Raw genomic sequence first — 8,460 nt, 5'->3', positions numbered from 1 at the left:
CATGTACTGTCGAAGCATCATGACGTCTAGGGTTGGTCGTGGATCTAGCTCGATGCTAGAAGAGAGTGAGCGAGCGGCTCAGCCGCTAGGATGATGGCAAATGGTGCTGCACCGTGGGTCATGTGTTTGTATGTCCATGAGTGTGGCCCCCATTAGTGAGTTGTGTCCGGTTGCGAGCATGAACTGGATTGAGTCACTCGGGAGTGGCATGCTGCTAGGACATACTATGTGGGCATCATGTTATCTAGTTTGCTTTGTGGGTCGGCCTTAAGCTTCTATGACTATTGGTGAGCTTATATGTGTATGCAGTCATGCTTAGGAGGTAAGGCTAAGGTCAAAACAGATGCGATCGACCAATGTACCAAAAGTTGGTGATGAGTTGATCGCCATAGCTTGGGGCACTTTGAGTCCCCAAGCGTCGGCTCGTGGTGAGGTTGCTGCTCACGACGCTGTGACCCCTTGAGCATTTGCTTGCGATAGAGTTGTCATAATCCCTAAGCCATGGGCTGATAGGGATGCTTTTTTATCGCTTTGAATGGTCATAGTCATCGTGGATTAGCCTCTCAGGTAGCCTTGAGCAGGTCCTCGCTAGCTTGACATCCTTGTGGGGCTTGTGAGCCCCCCACGATGACTTCTTTGCTTCCAGCTTGATGTGCAAGGACCTCCTCCACCAAAATAAAACCCTGACAGTTGGTCCAGAAAGAGCCGGATCCGCGACAAGAGAGCAACAAGTCTTCTGAGCACCCATACCCAAGTATGTGCTCGGGATAAATAAGTCTATGACTTGCCTAGAGCCTTATGCAACGACCGGTCCTTAACCGACACAGATAGGGAAAGCAGTGTAACCAAGCCATGCCCCGCGTCCACGGCAACACAACCTCTTACACCCACCAATACTCAAACCATATCCCTGTCCGGTCACCATTTTCCTTTCCACCATTTATATTTTTCCAGTGATAATGATATAGTAACATATTTTCTATATCTCGCGAGTGACAGGCAATCACTCGACTTCTACTGGTGTCCTGTAGCATAACAATCTACACGATCCTGTCATACTAGTAAGACTCATAGGATAAAGATATATATATATATATATATATATATATATATATATATATATATATATATATATATATATATATGCAAGTGAGTTTTATTCAACTCCTTAAAACTTAATGCACAAATATAATTTAAACTGCAGAAAGTAGAGGTTATGCACCGGGGCTTGACTTGGGCAGGCGCGGTGTCAGCAAAGTCAATGATGGGCGGCTCCAGAACGTCCTCCTGCACGAGGATCTCCTCCTCGTACTCTTCGACGACTTTGTCGTACTCCGGCTCGCTGAAGGTCACGGTCTCCAGTGGCTCGTTCTCTATATGCATGCAGCGATGATGATGCAATAATTAATATTTAGACAACCGTAACTCTTAAAATAAGAACACGCTTATCATGCTATTGGACTTGTTGACCAGCACGTGACAGTGAGTCTAGAAATAATGAAGAAGGAGAATGAAGGAATCCTTGCAGGTTAGCTACCTCGGTCGATTACAGCTCGGAGAGGGAGATTGATAGGGTGAGCTGGAGCTCGGAGAGAGAGAGAGAGACTGGAGAGGCCACAGGAGCGAGCAGCGACGCAGGACGGCGGCGAGCTCAGTGTCGCCCTTTTATAGGCAGGAGAAGTGAAGGCGCGACAGCGACGCGTCGCAAGGTTAGTGGCTAACTAGCTTGCTTAAAGGTAATAAAGTGTTGCTTGTGCAGACGTGCTGCTCGTATAAACAGTGATTTCTGTGGTGAACTAGTGATTTCCACGGCGAACGGTTTTTCCTTCGTGCTATAGTGATTATGCGGTGGGCAGTGCCCGACGTGCAAGACGCAGTGAACCGTGTTTGAATTTCAGGTGATGGACTTGAGTGGTCTTTGGTCTTTCGACGTGTCAACGGGGCTGATCAGCAATAAAGAGTGTATGTGTGCTAATTAAATTAAGAAGGGAGAAGGAGACTATAGGTCAAGGAAATAATAGAGAAGGAGAAGATCATTTGCAGACTAGCTACCTCAGCTGATTATTGCAGCTCGGGGGGAGATCGACGGAGCGCAGCTTTCCAAGGCAAGAACAGAGGAACTCGATTTAGAGAGTAAGGTGGTGAGCAGCGGAGTGGGACGGCTCGACGGCCTCGGTGTGTCCTTTTAAAGACAGGAGACGCGGAAATGGAGAAGCAAACGGTACTAAAGCGCTGCTTGTGCACGACGTGTTGCTCGGGTGAACAGTTTGATATGCAATGGAGCTGGTTCAATGCTGCTACAGGAGGAAGGCCCCCACACTCGTCATGAAGCTGGACTTTGCAAAAGCGTTTGACTCTGTCAATTGGGAGAGTCTGGACGCAGTCCTCCAGGCCCGTGGCTACCCCAGGCTATGGCGTAGCTGGATGCAGCAGCTCCTGGCAAGCTCGCGCTCGGCGGTCATGGTCAATGGGATCCCTGGCGCTTGGATACGTTGCCGCCGAGGACTTCTCCAGGGAGACGCACTATCTCCTTACTTCTTGTTCCTGCTCGTGGCTGATGTTCTTCAAAGACTGATCAAAGCAGATGACAATATGAAGGCTCCTGTCCAGTATTGTAATATGTAGACGACATGATCATCCTGATACCAGGTGACCCTAGAGATGCGACTGGACTGTCACGTCTCTCAGTCCGTCTTGTACAGTTTGATGACAGATTCTGCATAGCATTTCTCCAGTCATAGGCCACTCTGACGCTCCCTGCCAACCGTTACAATCTTGCTTGCAAAACTCTCCCACGCAACCCCTCATCACACCCACCATCATGTGGCCAGGCCACTGGACACAGCAGCAAGAAAATCATGAGCACCGTCATGCTTATACCATCGCCGGTGAACAGTATTTTTTCCACGGTGAACAGTGTTCATGCGTTGTTACCGTGCTGACGCGGGAAAATGTGTCTAAGCTGCGCTTGCAAAGCAACTGAGCAGCGAGCAAGCGGTGTGCGTAGCGGGCAGAGCTTGTGATTGATATTAATGTGTAGCGTGTGCGACACACTATGGCGGCGGCAGCGCGACGTGCGCTAGCAATTTTGCAAGGCGATTAGCAAGCAAAGTAAAGGCGGGGGTGATCAGAATAACGAGAGAGGACAGTGACGCGTCACGAGATTGATGGAGATATAAATCTTGCCAAGTGGTATGCTAATAATTAGTGAATGACAATAATTTGTCATTTGACTTTGTGGCTATGGAGTTCTCACGTAGAGAGAGATGACGTGCTGGAAGGGCAACTTGGACTTCACGATGCAAGCGAGGGAGTAAAGGACAGTGACGCAGACAAAACGACGCGCCGGGTTGCAGAGTCATGACGGAAGACGAGGCGGTGCATAATTGCAAAGCAAGACGAGTACGCTGAACGCCGGAAAAAAATAAACGAAGCTGCTGCACTCTCTTTCTCGTCAGATCGTGCTTAACAAAATACACCCGTGAGTATATATATAGTTCTATTTATTAATGGATTTTATTTTATTTATAAAAGTTGTTTTTCATGCTTAATCTAACAGAACAAACCGCTCGCTAGAATCGTCGTTCGACATTGCTAAATATCTTTACGCACTGAGTAATTTAACGTGAGCGTTTATTTCGAGTCCGCGAAACTAAGTCACACAAGATTCGCTTATCGCTTCACGTATGTTTTAAATCAAAAATTCGAGAAACTCGTTTCAAAAGTTTTACTTAGGCCTAAATCGCGGCGCTAAATAAGATCGTAACACCGGGGTGTTACATGCACTCACTCGCTCGAGGCTCGAGCAATAACCGTCCGATGGTTATGGATTGCTAGTGGCCAGTAGTGCCCAGTGCAGTGCGGCCGCCACCCCACTATTGGAATGCCCAACGGCGACGGGCGGGAGCGTGCGGGCTCCTTTGGGCCGGCGCACGCATTGACCAAACAAAACCGTCGCGCCAGTGTGAGGCGGACACATGACACGTCGGCCACGCCGGGCATTGTCACGCACGCCACCGGTCGCGTCCCGCGGAAGCCCTCCGCACCACCACCACCAGACAGCACCCCGTGGCGTGCCCAGGCCCTACGTTCGTGCCGATCGCACCGAACCGAACCAGTGGTTCTCCGTGCATATAAACAAGCGAGCCCCTTGTGGCATTTGGACGCGTAGGCAGACACATCCGCGGCGCGCAGCACAACAGTGCGCGGTCATTCACTCGTCGCTGCCACCGCGCCCACACACATCGTCGTGGCCATGGCTTCCCCTGTCCTCCTCGTCGCCGTGGCGCTCTGCCTCTGCGCGTTGTTGTTCGGAGCAGGGGAGGCGGCGGCGAGGGGAGCAGCAGCGGTGGTGGAAGCGTTGGCATTCCACAGCAGGGCGACGGCCCCCAACATCGAGGTGAAGTTCGACTTCTCGCCGTTCCTGATCTAGTACAAGAGCGGCCGCGTGCAGCGGTTCATGGGCACGCCGTTCATTCCGACGTCCATGGACTCGCGCACCGGGGTGGCCTCCAGGGACATCGTCGTGGACAACCGGACCGGCCTCGCGGTGCGTCTGTACCGGCTGAGCCACCGTGCCGTGGCCACCGGCGGCGGCAGGCTCCCCGTGCTGGTGTACTTCCACGGTGGCGCGTTCGTGGTGGAGTCGGCGTTCGACCCCGTGTACCACAACTACCTGAAAGCGTTGACAGCCAAGGCCGGAGTCAATGCGGTGTCGGTGAACTATCGCCTGGCACCGGAGCACCCGCTCCCGGCGGCGTACGACGACTCGTGGACGGCGCTGGCGTGGGTGCTTGAGAACGCGCGGCGCGGAGGTGGGGACCCATGGCTCGCCAAGCACAGCGACGCCTCCCGCCTGTTCCTCGCCGGCGGCAACATCGCGCACAACCTGGCAATGCGCACGGGCCAGCAGCAGAAGCAGGCTGGCGCCGCCGCCGCGAGGATCAACATCAAGGGCGTGGCGCTGCTGGACCCGTACTTCCTGGGCCGGTATGTGAGCGGGGGCGCGCAGCGCGCGTGGGACTTCATCTGCGCAGGGCGGTATGGGGATGGACCTCCCGTACGTGGACCCGATGGTGGCGCTATGGATAACCACGTTCTCCTCCGGCGGCGTCACCTGCATGCCATCGAACAGCAGCGTCATGGTGGCTCGCTCGTCCTCCGTCCGCCCGACCCACCTCGACGTGAGCGGCAACGCGCTGTCGGGCTCGCTGCTCGGCGCACCGGGGACGCTGTCGCCGTCGCCCACAAGCTGTTTGACAAAATGCATTGCCAACAGCTGCTTCAGAATGACATGTCAGCAGGCCACGTCAGCATGAGAAACCCACGTGGTGGATATGGACCTAAGTGCTTCAGAATGACATGTCAGCAGGCCACGTCAGCATGAGAAACCCACGTGGTGGATATGGACCTAAGTGATACGACATACAAAGTTTATGATCTAAAAAATCATTTTGAAAGTTGATGGACCTAACCGAAACCTCCTCACAAGTTAATGGACCTCTGGTGCATTTAACCCTTGAAAAAACAATCCGAAATACTGTTCCAGCTAAAAAAACAAGCTGAAAAGTATGAATTACAAGTAAACAGGAGAGTAAAAAACGATAAAAGACTAGACCGACTAAAATAGTAACTTTTATAAACAATAACAAAAGTTCGTGCCCAACCGAATCTGTCGAAGACAGTCGGTAAGAGACGGGCTAACTGACAGGTCATGGGTCCGGAGCATTTCAGGGGGACTGTCCGTAGATGCCATGGCTGACTATCTGTCCTCGTGGAACACTCTGCGTGAGTTCCAACTCAATGACCAACCTGACAAGACCATTTGGAGATGGACTCCAGACGGAAAATACTCGGCGAAATCGGCATACAACATGCTACATGCCGGATCGACCCCGTTCCTCCGTCACAAACTTATATGGAAGACTTAGGGCTCCGTTAAGGATCAAAATCTTCTTATGGCTGGCATTTCGGCGCAGGCATTGGATAGGCGACCAAAGATCGAGGCATGGCTTGGAGGCACGGGAGGAATGCTACCTCTGCGACCAAGCGCCAGAGACGATCGACCACTTGCTGGCGGGAATGCCCATTCACAAGAGAGATTTGGTACCACACTCTGACAGCGCTTGGTAAACACTGCCCTCAGACAGCGACTTCACCACTGAGATGGTGGCGGAGACTTCGCTCATTATTCAATGGTGAGCAGCGAGCCGGACTGGACTCACTGTTCGCGCTCATCTCGTGGCAAACCTGGAAAGAACGCAACGCGCGGTGCTTCAGGGACTCAACGGCAACGGTGAACGACCTTCTACAGGTCATAAAAGCTGAAGCCGATCGCTGGACTGATGGTGGGACTGATGCAGGCGCAGCCGGCCTCTGAGCTTTGGCTCAGACTTAGGCCTCGCAAGATCAGTGATGATCTCCGTACGTTAAATATGTCACGATGTAATCCCTAGCAGCATTTTCAGCAGCCGGTCACCGGCACTCTTGTATATATACTCTCTTTCTATTTAATACAGAGATATGCACACTCGTACGTATTCGAGAAAAAAAATAAACAATAACAAAGAAGGATATTTCAATATAGAAAAAGAAGGGATGAATTCAAAATGAAATTCTTGATTTGCCCGTTCCTAGTCATCATGGGAAAGAAATAAGAAAGAAAAATGAAAGAGATTAAAAAAATAAAAACTGTATGCAACTACATTGCATTCATTAGCAAAACTAGTAGAGCTTCGTTACTGTGCTTGATCGGAACTGGCCGGTTCCTACCACTAGGATTAACTTCAACTTTTGATTTAAAAAATGCCGGCTTCATCGTTAGTAAGGGTACTTTAGTATTTTCGGACCACCTAATTTTCATTGAGACCCAAAACGAAATCCCAGCGCCGGCTTAACCATAATGCATCGAGGACGTCGGTGCCTTGAACACAAGCGGGTGACGGCCAGTCAGTCACCGCCGCGGATCCTCGTCGAGCTAGGACTCAGCTCGACGGTCTATGGCTTTGCGTCGTGCGGCTCGGCTGGTAGGTTTCGTCCCCACCGTCGGCTCTTTAGGTCGACGACGCTGCGAGCAGGGATTTGGGAGCTCTTCATATCGACGACGCGCGACGTGTTGCCAGCAAGCGCTCGACGCGAGGGAGTCGCCGCCGCGGATCCTCGCCGGTCAGGGCGCCCTCACGCCGCCGCGGATTCTCGCCGGTCAGGGCGTCGGCGTGTCAGGGATTGACAGCCATGTGCCCCCCGCCTAAGGCCTCCTAGGCAGTGGCGGAGCCTTGTGGAGGCCAACCTGCCCCCCCCCCCCCCCCCCCCCGGTCGACGATGTTCCACTGTTATTCCTGTCAATGTGTTTTCACTGTTTGATGCGCCAGAGAGAAAACTATAATATTTAACTAAGAAAACAGACAGTCTGCAGTAGCTAGAAGTTAGAGGCAACGTGAATTAGCCCCTCCTTTGTTTGATGACACGCTCCGCCGTTGCTCCTAGGGGTTCTTTGATCTGCCGCCCTTTGAAAAGGACTTTTGGGCCAAAACGCTACATGCAAAGACCAAAATATGAATTTTTAATGGAGTTCCTAGCTCACTAATTTAATTTCAGGTAACAGGTTCGTGGTTCCTTCAAATGGGTTCCTCCCACTTTTAAACCAATAGATCTGGACCCATCAACGGTTCTAAAAAATTCCAAGCACTCGAAAAATCCACCAATTATAATAGACTATTAACACTTCACAGGGACATATGCACGGTTCCAAGTCTGAATTTACATGAACATAGTCAAATTTTAATCGATATGCTCATTTTTGGTAGAGTATTTGATCGGCTGCTAGCGAGAATTATGTGATGGCATGTACGACCATTCTAAACTCTGAACATTAAACATGTTCAGGTAGTGGTTTGTATTGCCCGGATCTAACCACTATTGCGTGTTCTTTCAATTCGCATGAGGCAAAGTAACTATAGGCTTGGCCTTCAAGAAACAGCTACTCACTTCCTACTCATGGGCCGTTTGGTTTCCTAGAATTGAATCAGTTTCAATAAATCAGATTCTAGGAATTGATGTCTAGAATTGAATCAGCTGGAAACTAATTCATTTCCATTGTTTTTGTTTGGATGCAAACATAATTGAATTCCTAGAATTAAAATAAAAAAAATGTTGTTTGGCTAGCTAGGATCAAGAATTTAACCCAGTTAATGCAGTTGGGGTACATCTCCATAAACATCAGAATATATGCATGTAATCACCTGTCGGTGTTTCGTAAACGGGACTAGTAAATTTATTCGATTGTCGCGCTGCTCTAGGAAGACGATGGTAGCATCCAATAGACACGAAGATTTATATTGGTTCAGGCCGGAGCCCTACGTTCAGTCTCAGAGAAGACCGAGTGCGTGTTCCTCGCTTGAATGCTCTGAAGTTCTTACAATAAGGGTGCAAGAATGGTGACAGAGGTAATAGAACCTATGC

At 50.6% G+C, this 8,460-nt stretch overlaps 1 pseudogene; it reads left to right on the top strand.

Annotated features, from left to right (window-relative positions):
• The first annotated feature begins 4,180 nt into the window (after positions 1-4,180).
• LOC136535694 (probable carboxylesterase 12) lies at positions 4,181-5,318 on the top strand (annotated as a pseudogene).
• Positions 5,319-8,460: the final 3,142 nt, after the last annotated feature.

The sequence above is a fragment of the Miscanthus floridulus genome, chromosome 1 (genome assembly GCF_019320115.1).
Source record: "Miscanthus floridulus cultivar M001 chromosome 1, ASM1932011v1, whole genome shotgun sequence".
Taxonomy (NCBI): domain Eukaryota; kingdom Viridiplantae; phylum Streptophyta; class Magnoliopsida; order Poales; family Poaceae; genus Miscanthus; species Miscanthus floridulus.
This window is presented reverse-complemented; position numbering and strand designations above follow the sequence as displayed.